At 38.6% G+C, this 19,748-nt stretch overlaps 1 protein-coding gene across 1 annotated transcript in view; it reads right to left on the bottom strand.

The window, feature by feature from the left end:
- Foxp2 (forkhead box P2) overlaps positions 1-19,512 on the bottom strand; it is a 508,049-nt gene extending 488,537 nt beyond the window's left edge. The window contains 1 exon segment of the mRNA XM_038318756.1: positions 19,157-19,512. The gene's annotated coding sequence lies outside the window, so the exon portion shown is untranslated.
- Between the last annotated feature and the right edge of the window lie 236 nt (positions 19,513-19,748).

Raw genomic sequence — 19,748 nt, 5'->3', positions numbered from 1 at the left:
ACCTTTCAACAGACTAACAGCAAAATTATCTTTGTCTCAACTCTCTCTCACATTTTTCCCAACTCTGTCCTACTTAAAGAACTCTAGTAATATACCTTTTCTTTATGGAATTTGTTCTTTATACATGAAATTGCAGGTTTCTTTTCCACTCAGTCAAACATAAACTCAAAACCAGAAAATCCAGATCAGACATGGTATTCAGCCTTGTACCAGTTTCCCCCAAATTATTCTTGTGAACAGCAAAAATATCACAGTGAAATTTTTGACTTAATTATATTGTAGGCAAGACGTTTCCTCAACAGCATCATGCTTAAAATTTTTAAAAAGTATCCTGTTCAACTGTATTAGAACTTTTTAGTTGAATAAATATTTTTATATCCTAGTAACAAATGAGGATTGATCCCTACAGCTAACAGTATGTTTAGATTGATTTGACATAATTTACTTAGGTGTTGTCTTAGTTCTGGTTTCTATTGCCATGATGCTATGAAGCTATGACCAAACAGCAACTTAGGGAGAAAAGGGTTTATTTGGCATACACCTCCACATCTTAGTCTATCGCCAGAGGAAGTCGGGACAGGAACTCAAACTGGGCCGGAATGTGGAGACAAGAGCCGACACAGAGGCCACGAAGGAGTGCTGCTTACTGGCATGCTCAGCCTGTTTTCTTTTAGAGCCAGTACCACCAGCCCAGGGATGACATCACCCACAGTGGGTTGGATCCTCCTCCATCAATCACTAATTAAGAAAAATGCCCTACAGGCTTGTCTACAACCTGATATTATGGAGACTTTTTAATTTTTTTTAACTTTCTTTTTATCTTTCACGTCACGAATCTTGATCCCATTCATTTCCCATCCCGTCATATTTGCCCTCTGCCCTTGCAACCTCTCCCCCCCCCCAAATAAAATAAAATAAAATTTAAGAGAAAAAGAAAAAAATTGGAGGGATCCCGTCACGGAAGTTAAACTGCAATGTGACAGTGAGTTATGCAGTGAGCCCTTTTATTCATATGGCTTTATGTGTAAGCATTCACTGAAGGCTCATTGGTCTGCTTCAAGGCCTCCGGTTTCTGCTACACTATCAATGCTGCGCCCTCCCTGGGACACCTTTTGGATAGCCTGTGGTTGCCTTGTGTAGTGGAGATACTGCAGCTTTGGGAGGGCAGGATCTGCTCTTTCATGTGCTCCAGCAAATCACAGAGGGGTGGACTTTGGGCTGGCCCAACTCATAACCCTTTTTCTGGGTCTGCATAGCTGTGAGTTTGGTCAACTGTCTGGCTCTCCTGTCTTCACCAACAGGGTGAACTCTCTCCAGCTTTAGCCCCTGCAGCGATGAGCAAGAGGTGGGAGCAGTTCTCCTGCTTTCACCTCAGGGCTAGCTCTCCCAGGCCTACACCCTCAGGACCAGCTCTATTGTGTTGCCCACGTGAGATGTAGGGGTCACTCTTCTGAGTGCTGCAGGTACTGAGGGGCAGGAACAGCTCTCCTCCACTTGTTACCTCAGGCCCAGCTCTCCCACCTGCCACAGGCGGGGGTGGGGATATCTCTCCCTGGCCCACACCACAATATGGCAGATGAGCCACGGAATCAGGTCTTCCATGCTCACATTCTCGGGGCCAGCTCACCTGCAACCCAGTCAATAGGGTCAGCTATATTATGTTTCTCAAGTGAGGTCCACTTTCCTGAGTGCTGCAGCAGGTTAGGGGCAACTCAACTCCCTTGCCCACAAAGAGGTGTCAAGGAACAGGCCCTGCTTTTCTGGGTGCTGGTGCTGGGAAGGAAGACTCAGCTCTCTCATCTGTTGCAGGTGGTGAGGGGCAAGGGACAAGGGGGATCTCTCCCCCACCCACACCTGTGCATGACAGAGAATTAGTGGGGACAGCTCTCCCATGCCACAACTTTAGGGCTGCTTAGGACTGACTCACCCACATTTCTCCCTTCCTCTGCAAACAGGGGATTGGTAGAATTGTGCCAGGTAGGCAAGGTGATTAAGTGTTGTTGATAGAAACTGTAATTACAAAAGAGAAAGGAACAGTGTAATTGATTGTGGAATAAGGGCTATGTACCAAATGCATGAATCAATAGTTTTCAGTTCAGCCTTTCCTAAATTTAAATTGCTTTCTCCATTGAGTGGTTGTATTTCCTTAACCTCTAGCCATTAGCAGCATTTTGAAAACCCAAAAGAAAGAAAGAAGGAAGAGAGGGATGGAGGGAGGAAGGAAAGTGGGAAGGAAGGAAGAAAGGAAGAGACAGAAAGGAAGAGAATCACATTTCATCAGGTAGATCAGCAGCCCTAATACCTGACTGCATTAGATCTTTGCACATTTAGCTTTTTAGGTCAAATACTGTAAGTAATGTAATAAACCACAGCCTTGTCTGTATTCTCTCATATAGCCAAACCCTGTCTCATAAATATTTCATTTCTTATTTTCTTAACTCTATAACACATTAGCCTGATTTTTTTCCCAAAATGCTTTATTTATAATCTCTTTCGAGAGCCCATTCTGACTAAAACTTTGATAGAATATCACGTGTCCTATCATAAAACTAAGTTTATTCCACACAATGACCACCTAGGTCAATTAGTCAAAATTTAAATATTCAAAAAATAATAAAGTTCATATATCTCTGGTCTGAGTTATTTCACAAGGAATTGTAGTATTACATGATTAAATTGTTTTCTAAGCCTTAACACAACAAGGAATGGAGTTCACATCAGAGGAATTTAAATTCAAAATGAGTTCAAATGGTAAAACAGTGGAATGAATAAGCAGTTAGCTGGAAGCCAAACGTCATAATTTATTCATTTAAGATGTTGAATAGTAAATATGAGTGTGTGTATGTATGTATATACATATTGAATATAATATTACAGTATTATAATAATATAATAATACAAGAATTAAAAAATAATTTTTACCTTAACTGTTAACCATAGGAGATATTGTTTCTATGACTGAACTCCTTCTTAAGGTGAGGTATGTGTCGAATGTTCTTGGTGGGGAACTAAAGACAGAAGGAGGAGGAAAGGGGAGGAAGTATTCCATTCTCCACTACTTAGCAAGAAGCTAAGGAAGAAGGAATACGAAGAAAATCACCGTCTGCTCCTTTGACCTGTCTTCTCAACGCCCTCCATCACCTCCAGCTTAAGTGATCAGCCTCCAAAATACGCAGCAAATACCAGAACAAATTCCGCAGCTTGGAGAAATACCAGGACATATAAACAATGCAAATGAAAATCTAGGCGATGGGTCACTCTGTGCAAACACAGATGGAAAGCCTTCTTAGCTAAAGGCTAGCAGCAGCAAATGGAATCAGGTGGCCATCCTGGTGAGACCAGCTTTCAAAGGGCTCGCTTTAACCACATGCTTCACTAGGGCTTCCTGTATCCACAGCCTATATGAGTCCTGACTTACAAATGAGTATGTGAGCATTCCTGGGAACTGTTGTGGTGCTGCCTAACAGTCCTCCCTACCTGATGCTCCTGACATTTTGCTGTGCACCAACCTCTGGCAGAATGGTGATACATTCCTCTTGATCCGTTATCTAAATATCTAATGACTCAGTTGTATGTTTTTACAATATATACTGTGATACTAATTGTGCCTAAAATTGGTAATCTAAAAACTACTGACTAGCTGAAAACTTATCCATAAAGAATACGTAAAAACTACTTACTTCAGACTTAACTGCATGGAAAAAAGAAATAATATTTTATGAAAGAGCTTTATGCAGAATTCTTAGATATCCGCGTTCATTTTAAGATTTTAATTTCAAGCAAGCAAATTGAAATATATTGTGGGTTTTAGGAATAGACTGTATGTACTGCATAATTCTATTTGTGTGTCTTTAGCAGAATATAGTTCAGACATTAAGCTGCATGATTTTGAATAGTCTGTAAGGTAAGAATGGGATTTACTCAGCTGAATGAAAAAATAAGAAACTTCTATATTTTATGAAATATAGGTTTGATATAATAAAATTAAAATATCCATAAATGAAACTACTGTAACACTCACACTGATATATAACAATATCACGCATATATACTTATATTTACTATAATAAATAATTTCAACAGAGATAACAAGTTCATATTGTCTATACCACTTTTATCTAGCCTTTTACAAACACATTATGCTGACCTCTGCTACATACAATATCGTGGTATAAAACACTAAAGTCAAGAGTAGCATTTATATTTCATTTATTAAAATTATACATTATGAAAAGTAAAGTATGATCCTTTAACAAACCAGTAAAAAAGAAAACAGTAAAAAAAACTAGAAAATACATAAAGGAATATTAGACATTCTGGGGACTAGAGAGACAGATGGTTCAGTGGTTAAGAGCACCTACTGCTCTTCCAGAGGACCCAGGTTCAATTCCCAGCATCCACATGGCAGCTCATGACTGTCTGTAGTTCCCATTCCAGAGGACCCGACACTCATGGCAAAAAAAAAAGCAATGAACATAAAAAATAAAAATAAATTTAAAAAAATAAAGATTAAACTTTCTTTGGGAGTACTCAGTTTGCCATTCATATGGCAAGAAATAACATAGAAACATGATTCAAAATTGTTATGAATGCAATGAATAGACTGTAAATGACCACAAAAACATTTCTATGGGCATAACATTGTTTATTTATGTGTGGGAAAGATATTAAGGAAAAACTAAGCCTTCTAGTGATAATTTCAATTATCATCAGGTAACAAAAAGAAACCTCTTCAATCCTGGGTAGGTTTAACCTTATAAACTAGAAAAAAAATATGATGATGGAATAAAGTCTCAGGTGTAATTAATAAAAAAAATCAAAGGTTAAGAAAAGATGTCACTTTAAATGTAAGTGTAGAGAACCACAGTATCAAAGTTTTAATACATTTGTTAGAAAGCCTGTAAGCGCTACCATTGAACCACAGTTAAAAATCTCAAAAGGATAAAGAGGAGAACAGACAAAGTACACTTAGGAAGCAAACTTGCATTTGTTTTTTTGTTTTATTTTTGTTTTTGTTGTTGTTGTTGTTGCTCCTGCTGCTGCTGCTGTTTTATGATAATAAGACTGGAAAATAAAGATCAGTGAGCTCATCACTATCAACAAAATTCTAAAGCAGGCTATTAAACAGATGGTTTGGGAGTGAGATGGATGATGGATGGATGGATGGATGGATGGATGGATGATGGATGGATGGATGGATGGATGATGGATGGATGGATAAAAGAAACCAATCTGGCACAGATTTGTTAAAAACAAGTTGGGCCCAAACTTGCTTCTGTTACTGACATTGTTACTCATTGAGGAGATCAGAGTATCTGAACCAAGAAAATATGGGGAAATTCTCTCCAAGCTAATTTGGACTTAGGTCATTTACTGTTTGTTTAACTCTGCAAATTTTCTCAACATTTGGGAAAAGATACATTCCATGGATCTCTCCTATTGCTGCATATTTTGCAGGCAGAAGTACTTTGCCTCTTTCAGTCTGTACTAATTGCTGATGGCCACTGAAACAGGAAGCCTAGGATTACAGAAACAATGGACACGACTGCTTATCATCACTGGCTTTCCTAAACTGGAGTTTCATCTCTGTGTAGAAACTCCCCAAGAGTGCATCTTTAGTCAGAGCCATGGGCTCTATTCTTGGGTACTTTATGGCTAAACTTTTAAAAGATAATTGAAAGAAATATATAATAAATTAATAGTAGTTATTGGTGGCACAATTTCTGACAAACAAAAAGATCAGAGTTTCTTTGAACAATTGACAGCATATGAAACGGATTAAAGAATCACAAATTTGACAAAGATACAAAACACATATTAAAGCAAAGATTCCCATTCTATACTAATGGATATTTATATAAAATAAATGACAGGATTATTAACAAAAAATTAGTTTGTTAACAAATATTGAGTAGATCATGCTTACTGTGTACTATTCACCCCTTAATACATGTTACAAGGAAAACTCAGCAAATATTATTTTTCTTAAATGCATTATTTTGTTACATAGATACTGTTTAAGAAAACTGAATTCATTAGACCAAGAAAGAAAGAAAGAAAGAAAACTCTTGAGAAAGACAACTCCAGATGTACAAAAGGTTGTATTATGAAATCTGCTGGGCAAGTTGAAGACATAAAGACAAAGCAAGGGCTAATTGACTACAACTGAGGTCATTCAAGGTAAGGAACAAATTTACAGCAACTAAACTATGTTGGACTGGACATTATGACAGCACGTTCTGTTTGTTTGTTTATTCACAGAAGTGCAAGGAAGCCATTCTCCAAGATGATATAAGGTCAGTTCCTCCTCTACATTCTGATGCCCACATAGATCAAACACAGCAGGCACATCCCCACACTGTCCGTGTTCAGACCTATCTTAGCATGCCAGCTTCATTTCCATTTCAACGTATCCCCTTCTATTGTGGAACGTTATTTTAAAATCTGCAACATTTGTTTTGTTATATGGAATATTTGTTTAATGATGCAAAGTTGTATTTCATTCTTTTATGTTGCATTTGTTTAACTCTGCAAAGCTGCATTCCTTTGCCTGTCTAAATGCCTAATAAATATAATAATAACAACAATAATAATAATATATATAAATAATAATAAAGAGCTGAACTGCCAATAGCGAGACAGGAGAAAGGATAGGAAGGGCTGGCAGGCAGAGAGAACAAATAAAAGGAGAAATTAGGGAAGAGTGAATAAGGAGCAGGGGGAGAAGAAGAAGAAGATATCAGGGGCCAGTCACTCAGCTACACAGCAAGCCATGAAGTCAAATTCAACATAAAAGAAACAAACATATCTGTGCATCACTGAACAAACATTCCACAGCATAAACAAATATAACACATCTTAAAATAATATTCTGCAACACCTCCAAACTCATAATTTGTTCTTCAAAGCTCCTCTGGACATTCCCTTTTTGTATATATTGCTGCCCATAGACAATTTGACGGACACTTTCAGATAACAATCTCCAAGCTACATTTCTATTAGGCTTTGAATAGGAATTAGAGAATTAATTTAATTTTATTATTTCAAAGATACTTTTCTACTCTCAGATTCTTGTATTCTTCTTATTAATCTTTCCATGAGTGTATATGCAGTTGAAATGAAATACGACCACTGATTGAGAGATGAATAAACAATTGAGTATTATTAAATAGTTGATAATGAGCCTCTTTCTTTTGAAAGACATAATTACATGAATAGACCTCATCTATTCCAATCAAACAAAAATTCCAAAGACTGTAAAGATATAAAAAATAAACACCTATGGGAACAAGGACTTTTTTTAAATGAGAGCAAGAGGGAGAGACTGATAGTGGATCTAGGGCTGGGAAGAACTTTGACAAAACCCTAAGACTAGTCATAGATATTGTTAAACGGAAAAGATTATTTTGTTCATGTATATGTTTATCTATTATATATGTACATGTTGTTTAGTTCATATATATGTATAGGTTGGTCAGCATTTTCTTGGTCATATATATGCATGGATATATATCTATACATATATATGGATATACAGAATATGTATACACACACATATGGATGAATGTATCTGAATGAAAACCGAGAGAATTTGAAACCCTAAGCAATTACAAAGGAAAAAAATAAAATAGATTCTGACAATGACAAGAAAGTTATAACCACACAGACACACCTGAGACCCAGTGGTCACCCAAGGAGCAGGAATCAGGGAGGACTACTAAGAGGTAGATATATGAAAGAAATGAAGGTAGTGAAGAGGCCCTGTATTTCAATTGTGCTGGCAAGGGATGCAGCTCCATACTCATCAAAATGTAAGGAATCACACTGAAATGGAATATAGTTTACCATATACCAAAAATCTTTGATGGAAAAATGGAGAAAGGAACTTGAAATGATTATGAAAGATTAATGTTTTAAGATGAATTTTCATTAACAAATCCTATTAAGGGTGATAATTTTCTGAGAAAAACACGAGGCTGTAAAATACAGAAACATACATCTTACCTTAAAATGAAACTTCAAATGTATAACTTTTTTGTAAATAATCAAGTACATTTACACTGTTTCATGACTTGTAAAAGTAGAATTATTCATTCACATTCAAGTTTTAAAATATCTTCCCATAATAAATGCAGTTCTTGTGATAACAAATGAACATTGATTTCATGGTCCATGAGTTCTGTATTTTTTCTGTCATATTTTTTGTATGCATAAACTCAAAATATGCTCATAGTAGGGACTGGAGAGACAGCTCATCAGTTAAAAGCATGACGTCTCCTCCAGAGGAGCCAGGTTCTTTTCTTAATATCCACATGGAGGCTCATTACCATCTGTAACTGCAGTTCAAGGGGATGCACCACTTCTCCTGGGCTTTGCCGGCAGCAGGCACACAGATGATGCACAAACATTCATGTAGGCAAAACATCCATATACCAAAAATTTAAAGTTAAAGTTAGGTATACTTTACCACTATTTTAACTGGAAAAGGTATCAGACTCTCAAGTAGTTTTATTTTTATTCACAGTATGCATATTCTGTATACAGGAATGCATATTTCTGTGACAAGGAAAAGTCTTTTTGAAATATTAATGACTGCAACTTTATGCGATTCTAAAGACTTACAGATTCTTGCCTATTCTTCTGACAAGTTAGAACTTCTTGTACCTGTTCTTCTATATTGTTGACTTTTTCTAGTGGTCTAATTGAGACAAAAAAAGGCCCTGAAGTGAGACTATATTCTTGTTCTAATAAGTGCATTTGATATGAGTATTATCTATCACACAGCCAAGGGTTAGGGATAAAAATCAGTAAGCAATACTCATGCAAAGAAGAAAACCATTTCAAGAGACTTGCGTAAAACTTCTGATGTAGTAAACTGTATAATAATCCCAGTTCTTCGTGATCCAAGCAATGTTGAGAAAGACAGTCCATCTGTAGTTCTTTTCACCGCCTTGGGCCAGTCTGACAGCATTTTCTCAAATTGCTTACCTTTGCTTACATGACTTTAGCTTTTGGCAAGTTGGGGAAAAAAAGACCTACCCAACATTGAGGGAGTGTGCAAGACTTATTTGACTTAAAGATTATGTCCCATCCTGGAGGGACGTTAAGGCAGAAATCGAAGCACAGACTATGGAAGAATGCTTGTTTACTAACTTGTTCCTTCCTCTCTGCTTTCTTAGCTTCTTTTAATATACAGCCTAGGCTCTCCTGTCAAGAGATGGAAGCATCTGAGTGAACTTGTCTCTCCTACATCAATCAAGTGAGCAAGAAAGAAATTATAGCAAGAAAGAAAATGTTCCCTTCCCCAGACATGTCATCTATGGTGGAAATTCCTCAGCTGAGATTGTCTCTTCACACTCAAGCCTAAATTTGTATGAAATTGGCAAAAAGGAAACAATATAATCCATCATTTGCGAATTTTCCACACGAACAGATCACTATTAAGCCATAATTATCTCATTCTTGTTTGTGCCCAAGATGTCTGTCAATATTATAATATTAATACAGCACAACATTTTTTTAAAAACCCAGTCCGTAAAAATTCCAATGGTTTGAAAGTTCAACATCTCGTTAAAATTCTAAAATCATTTAACTGTGGCTTCCTATAAAAACCAAAACAAATGAAAGCTTTCTTACCTCCAAAAGGGGAGGACAGATGCATAAAAACAATCACACTTGAGCAAGACAAAATCCAACAAGTATCTCCCAATCTTTCAGCCCAGGGTCTGAAATCTAGGACTCATGATCTTTTGGGCTCCAATAAACCTGGACAGGGCCAGTTCTCTGGCTTTTCCATTGTCAACAAATACACAGCTTGTCTGGCAGGCTCAGGCTAACTGCACTGCTGACCTTGGTGGTCATCCCAGTCCTGGGATCTCCAATAACCTGGGGGTCCACACTGCAACTGGGACTGCACATTCTCCAATGGCTCTTCCTAGTCTCTCAAAGAGTCAAGCCTTAACTGATATTCATGACTTCAAAATGAGCACCATATAGAAGACTCTAACATTGTCAAGTCCTGCTTTCCAGTTTTAGATCTGGCCTTGGGCTCCACCAGACCACAGTTTCTATGGGCTAACTCGAGGAGGGGGATACTTCTCAGAAGATTTCACCTTCAGGATGCTAGTCTCTTACTAATCAAAGTTTATTCTTTAGCACTAGTTGACGAGCATCTATTGTCACAGTGGAGAACAAGTTTCATTTTTACTAGTTTCATAGAAAATATCACACAAATAGCCCCCAAAGAGTCCTTGCTTCCCTCTGAAAGTATAAGTCAGGGCTTGCATTGTCTGTAGTTCAACATTCTTGTCTTCCATGCAACAACAGAACAGCCCATTAAGCTCCAAGTATTCAAGGTCTTTTCAGCCCCTCCTCCCTCCTATACACCACACTAACAACCATTATGTGGTATCAATTTCTGCTTTAGTTTGTTTTCTTTTGCTGTGATAAATACCATGGCTAAAAGCAACTGGATAGGAAAAGGTTATTTGGGTTGCAAGACACATCACCAAGGAATGCCAAAGTCAGATCCTGGTGGCAGGAACTGAAGCGAAATCCAGGAAAAACATTCTGCTTACTAGATTGCTCCTTCTGGCTTGTTTAGATACTTGTCTTATGTAGTCTAGCCCCACCTGCCCAGATTTGACTGTTACATCAGTTATATATAAAGAAAATGTTCCACAGACATGCCTACAGGCAATCTCTGTAGACACTCGACTCTCTTCTCAGGTATATTTAGGTTTTTGACAAATAAATAAAAATCAACCCACACCATATGGGGGTATATGCGAGCTATGTGACCCCAAGTGCAAGCAGAGGCTAGAAAACAACTTTTAGGATTCTATAAGTAAGTCTTGAGGATCGAACTCAGGTCATCAGGCTTAGATAAAAGCATCTTGACCTCTGAGAAAGTTGGCCAGTTCACTAATTTAAACTAATTATAAAAAGACAAAGTTTATCAAATACATGTCCAGCTATTTCTGCATTAGTATTATCAACAGCTAAATATATGCCTCAAATGAGGACTAGGACAAAATGTGAGTAAATTAATATTTATAGAATGTGAATTCTCTGAACCTCAGAGAAGAGAATTCCAAGTGGTTCGGCGTGTTTCTTGACCTTTGTTCAGCACCTCCACATATCATTCACCCTTGTTTTAGCATCCTGGCTAAATAAAAGGAGGTTCTGCTTCTTGTCTGGGAAAAGAGTGATCTAGAGACCTTATAGGATAAAACAACATGAAAAACAGCCTTGAATTTTAAATGAATCATTGTATTTTATGATATATAATGGAAGCAAAGTAATGATAATTTTTGTTGGCGTTGTTTCTATTTTCAGATGTGTTTTTCTTCTTTCATTCTTATGTATAGATTTATGTGTTAGCAAGTAGGGAATATTTTGTAGCTTCAGACTTGATTCCATATGTTTCTTAAGATGCTTTAGTTGGAAGTAATCTGAAAACTAATCCAGTATCTTTTTTAATTTTGGAGGAAGTATCATCTAAAAATCACACAACAATAATAGATATAGTTAGCTGTCAAACCAAAATGTGGGCCTCTGGGTTCTGAACATGGAGATTTGTATATTAAGCCAAGCTGGCTACTTTTCCTATCTGGGATAGCAATTAAGATATTTTCAAAACTTTTCATCACCATTCTCATTCTGATTTGCAAAATTATCATTAAAAATCCTTGAATGCAATGTTTCCTTCTTCCAACAATGACAAAGGATATTGCCAAATAGAATAATCGGATGGAGCCATGGAAGACACTGAGTATTCAAGGGGCAGGGAAAGAGGAACTGAAGCTCAGAGAGGGAGACAAGTTTTGTTGGGGAAGAGGAAAAATGTAAATAAGTCACGGTGCTGCCTTGTTTCAGAGATTCTCAAACATTATTGAACAAAGGAGATAATAAGGGAAGAAGGAAGAAGAAAAATAAGACAAGGCAGTCTGGGTAGAGTCCTGTTTCTCCTTCTTTAGCCGTAGAAAATAGCAAAAACTCTCTTCTCATTCTTGAGATATCTGCAATATAGAATAAATGTTTAAGCAAGCTAATGAAATACTAGTTATGAACATAGCACTGAGAGGGAGCGGCGGTGCTTTGCAGTCATAAGAAAATGGCTGGGTGGCATTACGCAGAGCGTCGCATCTGTTATTCATGTGTCAGTAGCCATGGGCAATTTCAACAAACTGTCTGAGGTTTTAAATTTGGAGACATGGACTTTTCATCAAAGTATAAGCCTCCAATTTGCTCTGTTTAAGGCGGAAAGATGTGTGTATGGATAGATGGACAGATAGAGGAATTTGTTAACTTAGCATGTTTCCACTTATAAAAGTGTAAGATTCTTTCCATATAGGTAAAATCTTGACTTGTTCATTCTTTTCTCCATATCTCTGCAATCAGTTCCAGAAAAACCTGGTTTACTTATGGTATGTTGAATCTATAGCCATTAGAAACATGTATAGATAGTACTGATACTATTCTTAAGATATAATGCAAAATAGGCCAGTTTAACTCGCGTTAAAAAGCATTATGTTGAAACACTCACCTATTGACAGTTGGTCTAAATAAGTCTAAAACCAAAACTTCCTACTCACAATTTTATCAGTAAAATGCAATATTGTTTCTCACAAATAAAAAGAAGGAAAGAGAGGCAGGAGGAGTGCCATAACTTCAAAGTCAACCTGGTCTATATAGCATTTTCCAGGACAGCAAGGGGCTACCTCTGAAGACACAGGAAACTGGTGATTTGTACCCACCAAAGCCAAGAGCCATGACTTTGCCAATACAATAGTAAATAGTTTTTCCAATGTGGTATGACATTCAAATATTATAGGATGAAAAAACAAAATAAAAATATATTATGAAGGCATTAAAACAAGTTGAGATATGATACAGTTGGTAGTAATACCTTGGGTCTCCTGTAAAGTACTCGTTCTTCATTCAGTATTGGTTTATGGAGTTCTTAGCCAATGCAAATTGATGTTCTAAGCGCAATTAAAGAACAGAGCAAAACCTGCAAGTCTATGAAATATGCATTATATGTAATGTCTACCATCATGAAATGTAAATCACACTGGAGCCACATTATCGTGCAATATTTACCACAGTGGATAGATACCAACATGGAATATATACTACAGCAGATAAGATATCATCATGAAAACACACACACACACACACACACACACACACACACTAGATATCCTCATCATGAAAACACACATAGCATGTACATCATCATGGAAAATATATCACACTAAAATTATAACATCATTGAGTATATGTCACATTGAATCTATATCATCATAGGAAAAGACAACATGCTAGATATAAATCATAATCAAATATTCACCACTCTAGATTATTTTATTGCTGATTTTACACCACATTGGTTATATACCATCATGGAAAATACAACACACCAGATGTATATCATCATTTAATATACATGATACTGGAGGAACTTTTATAAATTCCAGTATAAGTTAGAGCTATGGAGAAAAATATTATGCCCTAAAAATGATGGAGTACAGTCCATGAGGATGTGCATTATATGAAAACAGAGTGTTCTATAGTATAGATACATTGAGCAGGGAGCTGAAGTTGGCAAAGACACCTTAGAGTACAGCATTCCAGATGGAGACTAGGAGAAACATGTCTAGGTGGGAAACAGCCCATTCTATTTTGAACAACATTAAGAAGGGCAGAGTATACTGTAATGAGAAAAACGGTAAGACCTTACATGAGGTTTTTTCATCTGATGGGCCTAATGGGATGCCAGATGTTGAATAGAAGAGTAGCTTAGGAAGTCTTAATGCTAAAGGAGTTTTGTCCCCACGGACAACGAAGTGATATGTGGAAGTCAAAAACTAATGACTGAAATATCTAGTGGTGCACCTGACCAGCTCGAGAGCTTCAGCTTGTATAGTGAAGAGCCATTTAACTGGCATTTTTGCTAAACTAAAGGCGGGCTCCAAATGGTTCGGAGAAGGAATTGAAAAGTCAACACAGAGACTTAGAAAGAAATGAACCAAAACTTTGGGTGAAGTAACAGTGAAGACTAATTTTTAAAAATGTTGAGGCTCCCTTTTGAATTGTGACCACTTACAAGTGGTGAGATTTTAAGATATTTAGATAGTGTTCTGTAGCTTTCTCCTCACCACCAGGCAGGAAGAAACCTCTCATACATTTGTTTGCTTCCTCTAGTCTTACACATTAAGAAGCAAGGTGACTTTTTCCTAAGGCTTAGAAAAAAAACTACAAAATGATGGCTCTCATTAGAGGTAAACACTGAAACAGTAACAAAGGCATTCACAGAACATGCCACCCAGTAAACACAGAAGTTGAGATCAGAGGAGAAAGGCATAAGTGAATACCAGGAGAAAGAAACACCTTTATGTTCTTGCTAGCTGGATTTTTTATTTGGAGAAAGTTCCTTGACCTGTTTTTCCAAAAATATGACATCACAATGCTATAAGCTTTTAGACATGCTGGGAAAATCTTTAAAAGCAACTGTTAAAAACAAATAAATTTTAAGTCAACATTCTCTTCACAAAGTATATTTTAAGTCTTTCAAGACATAAATTGAAGGGGATTGAAGAACATTAATAGACTAAAAATGCTGAGAGCTTTAAAACCCCTTGGGAATTCATTTGCTTCACAGTGATGTGCTTTTTCAACATTAAATCTTATTCGCTCTTGCTAATGAAAATAATTTGCCAGAGCAGAAAGGGATGAAGATGTCAGTTCCAAGTGACACAGCTATCAATATAAAGGGGAGGGATGGTGTGATATCCTTGGTGAATCATAGGAGGAAGAGAGCCGAGCAGAACTGATTGGAAAGTTGAATTCAAGAATGCATACTTCACAAATCATGGCAATCAAAAGGTTAACCAGGGCCAGCATAGGTGGCTTATGGGGAAAATGCTTTTAAAATAAAATTGTATATAGATTAGTATGAACTGAAATGATTTTAGACTTTCAGTTGTAGGTGGTAAGTTGAAAAAGTGAACAAATGCGTGCCAAATAAAAGAAAATGAACAAGTTCACAATTGCAAAAAGAATTGAAAGGGTAAAACAGTAGCTGCAAATCATTTATGTATAACATGCTTTCAAAAGCAGAACAGGGTTAATCCCATTCTCTGTTTCAGAGAACACAAACTCCAGATCAGTTCACTACAAAGTAAGACATTTTACTAAAATTAGTAACGCCAACAGAGGATATTACTATATTTGAGGAGAAATAAAATTACCTAAGATATTACTTTTAAAAATAGCTTTAACATACAAAATTTAGAAATCAGCTCATTAGAAGCAGGCTCTATTTGTAGTTTATTTCTTTGTTTAATATTAGCAACAATACCACAGCAAATCTTAATCTTCTCTAGCATCTCTCTCCTGACCTCTGGTCTCTGAGAAATAATACTCCTTTACATTTCACTATAAGTAGTTACTTTTGCATTTGTTTTGTCAGGAAAATATAGAGTGGAAGATGGATGAAGACACAGAGCACAGGAAAGAAATATATGTACAATAAATCAGAAGTATTAGACATGGAAATATGCATGTGACAGTAACCATTCATTTTACCAAGCAACATTAGAAACAAGGGAAGAGCCCTAGACAATATGAGAATTCATAGACATCACCATTAATGACTTTTGATTTAACCAATGACAAGCTGTAAAAGAGAACTAAGCAGATTTTTAGACAGCCCTCCCAGCAGTGCTAAATTAAGATGGAAGATAAAACAAATAAAAATAGTTATCAGTTCACTTTGAAGTTCTGATAAACAAAGTAGCTGAAAGTTTAGAACCAAACCATAAGAAAGCAGTAACAGAGAACCTGATAAACCTCATGTACAAATATATAGACAGCAAAAAAAAATTTGAAAGTAAATTATTTTCATGGATAAATATGAGAGAAGTGATATAACTTTAATCTAAGAGTATCTAAGAGATAAATGGCTGAGCCAAAGGTGTGGACCAGAGAAAGCTAACTTTCACTCCTAAAACATATCAAATATGATTTCTTTTACATAAGTAGGTTCTGTATTCTTCCCATTTTCTCCTGCCATCAAATATCTGATTTTTTTTACTCTAATCATTACATTGTTACATTCTGTAAGAATCTGAGCCAAACCAGTTGGCTGTCTTTACAAATTTAAATATGCTTTCTACAAAATATAATCTGAGAGAGGTGCACAAAGAGTTGTTCTGTGTGTCTGAAACTTGAGCAAAGAGAATCTAACCTCTCATTATCGATTATGTGCACATATATCAGTGTTTGCCTGGTCCCTGATCTATTTTCTTCATATACTAATTATGAGTAGTTCCGTTTATTTAAGGTTTCTGGATAATAACAAAGTTTCTTCAAAGTAAAACTACTGCACTGTCCTCAGTTTAAAGAAAGGAAACACCAATGCTGGCTAATTCGGTACATTTCTTTTACAAATAACTTAAGGTTTCCTTTCACACCAAAAAAGTATGAATTCTGTGATAACAATATCCAAAAATATAAGGCAATGATGGAAGAATAATGAATTGTGTATAGTTATTATTTTCACATGCATGTTCCTTTTAATTACTTGATTTATTGTAATATATGATGAACAGCAATGGACACATTTATGTGTGCAATCTATCCATTGCAATCACGTTTAAGCTGAATGTCAAAAATATTCCTGAATAAATTCTACTTTTTAGACCTAAAAGTGAACCTCAAGAGGATCTTTTTAGACTGTGGGTCATCTCACACATAACCAGAGGGAGATATCAACAGGTTTCTCCTCTCTTTATAAACTACAATTTTCTTAATTTTTGTTATCAATTATGCCCCCATGTCTTTCTTAGAGAAATGCTGAGCTGCATAGCTACTGAACATGAACCATTTAAGCAAAAAGAGGGATGGAAGAAGAGATACATGGAAGGAAGAAATGAGGACAGGGAACTAAAACTCTACTGCAGTCATAAATATGATGGCCCTCATGATCATGGTGCATGCAACTATATGTACTCTATTAATGGAGATGCAAATAAATCAAAATTGCAAATGGTGTTTAGCAGCATTAAACAAACACTGCATTTAAAAATTCCAGTACACTGAGAATATCCTTAGTCATAACTCATAGTGGCAGAAAAGATAAACAGGCCTCTTCACAACATAAAGCATTTCCTCCAAGAGGTATGGCACACAGCAGACTTTGGGAGCAACGTTTTGGGGAGCCCACCTTCACCTCAGTTTCTACCTCAGATGCAGGCCCGCATTTACATAAGCTCTTCCCTTCACTGCTGGGAGTTAGGAGACCACGTAAAGATGTGCCTTGCAGGCAAACTTGTTTTCTAAAGCAAATCTCTCCAAATACTTCCAGTTGGAAAATGTCCAGTTCAGCTACCTGATACCAGAGCATGCATGGCTTTCTCCCTCGGGGCTTACCTGCTACTAAGTAACTCTCCTTCCAACTTCCTGGTGGCTATGTTGGGGAGATAACTATTTGAGTGCTTCTGAAAGAGACTGCACACCTCACACACTCCCAAGGAGCGTTTCTATCCTCCATCTTTCTCTCATGTCCCCTCTGAGAACTCACCCAGGCTTCTTCAGGCAATGTCTGCCCACCTGGGAGCAAGTAACATTCGAGGAATGAGCAGCAAGATCAAGGAACTGAGTGGATTTCAACACGTGGTGAGAGGAAAGGTGGGGGAGGATGTGAGCCTGGCAGACAGCAGCTGTCCACCAAGTGGTTTAAATCTGTTGCTTAAAGAGCTGAATAAACAAACACACAGATGGGTCTAGTTCCTTGGGGGATTCCCGATTGTTCGGAGCCTCGCAAATCCTGGCCAGTTTGGACTAAACGCTCTGCAAAATGCACATTGATTTTCACTTTCAAAGGACACAAACCTGCAAACATATTTGTCTTGAAGTTTCATCTAATAATAAAAGCATGACCCTTTTCTCTTCAGGTCCTGAGAAACTTACCTAAGGCTTCTTAGGGTCTGGGGACAGGAGGGCAACTTTTCCTTCAAGCACTATACAGGCTTGGGCCCACTTTTAAGATGGGACTTCGGGGCGCATCTGACCACCTGATGGATCCGGCCAGCTCCCACAGTTACACGTGCCTCTCCGTGAACGTGAACGCGAAGGGGCAGACGTGGATGAAGAGGCTTTCCCCCAGCTCTGTGCTGGTCCCATCCACTCAGGATTGGATTCAATGATTACGAAAAAAGAAAAAAAGAAAGAAAGAAAAAGGGAAAGGAAAGAAAGAAAAAAAAGCTGGAAGAAACCCTTCCATCCTCACAAAGGTGTCTGCGCCCCTCCCAGGAGAGCCCTCCCTCAGGAGGAGCAAGACGCGACAACACCCACACTGGGAGCAAGGAGCAGTTTCCGAAGTGGAATAAAAGTAAAACCAGGACAGATCCCGAGGGAAGCCCGCTGTGCTGGCTCGCGGACAAGTGGAAGACGCGATCAGGACTAGCCCGAGAAATGCGTGGTTATCTCGGGCGTCAGCAGGGGCCAGGAGTTTCTTAACTAGAGAGAAAAGGAGTGTCCCCTAGATGCCTCTCATGTTCCTGGATGAACGCAGAAGTGCCTAAGACCCAAGAAGCATGCACTTGCCCGCTAGAGTAAAAAAAAAAAAAAAAAGGTCAGCAGTCTGATCAATAAAGTGTGCCCTTCTAACTACCACATGTTTTTACTGCTGTTTCTCCTCCTTGGGGAGAGTGGGAAGGAAAAGAGAAAGACAACAAACATTTTTGAAAAAGAGTAAACAAACACATCTGGTGTTTCGACACATCTCTTCCTCCAGCCTTAGTCTCTCTGGACAACATTTTGCATATTCAAAACTAACCAACTAAATAAATAAATTACCCGGGAGCCACAGAGAAATCTCGTTGCTCTGCACTCCCCCCACCCCCCAAAGTAAAATCCAAAGGAACAACAAGTGGCGATGCTGGGTCCCCGAACGACCCTGACCCCACGTCGAAACCTGACACATGTCACCGTGGCCCCGCAGCGCGAAAAGGAAGGCGCTGGGGCGAAACTTTGCTGCCGCGACGGGATCAGCGTGGAGGAAAAGTGGCAGTTCGGTCGCGCGTGGCTGTGATCGGAACAGGGTGGAGTGCTGAGTACAGAGCGCCAGAGTGTGGGCGAAGAAACTTACCGCAACCAGAGACCCAGTGGGCAGAGTCCCGGGAGGTGGCACCCGCAGCGCGCCCAGGCAGAAGCCCCCGAACAACACACCCACGTTCGAGTCCCAGCAGCCTCGGCCGCGAGTTGGGGGGACGCCAGGGGTGGGGGGACCCGAGGAAGCTGCGGCGGGAGGACCCGGCCGCCGCATAAATGCCCTGAAAGGGCGCGAGCGGACCAACTGCGGGTGGCGCCGGGCTCCGGCCGGGACGAAGCTGAGTCCGGGGAGCTGCACGCGCCGGCGTGTCTCGCGCTTTCTCGGAGGCTCGCGCTGTCTCGCGCTGCAGCTCCCCCCAACCCGGATCTGAGTGTGTGTGTGTGTGTGTGTGTGTGTGTGTATGTGTGTGTGAGTGTATGTGCGCGCGTGTATGTGTGTGTGCGTGTGTGTGTGTGTGTGCGTGCATCGGCGGGCGCGCGCACCCGGACGCGCGCGCGTGTTGTTGGCGATGCAAACTGTACACACACTGTGCCCGGAGCCGCCTCTCCACCGAGGGGCGGGCTGGGGGAAGGGACATCTTGGAAGACTCTCAAGTACTGTTGGGCCACTTGTTTTGTCTTACTTTGAG

Source organism: Arvicola amphibius, chromosome 2, assembly GCF_903992535.2.
Source record: "Arvicola amphibius chromosome 2, mArvAmp1.2, whole genome shotgun sequence".
Lineage (NCBI taxonomy): Eukaryota > Metazoa > Chordata > Mammalia > Rodentia > Cricetidae > Arvicola > Arvicola amphibius.
Note: the sequence above shows the minus strand (reverse complement) of the source record. Positions and strands in the feature narration are given on the sequence as shown.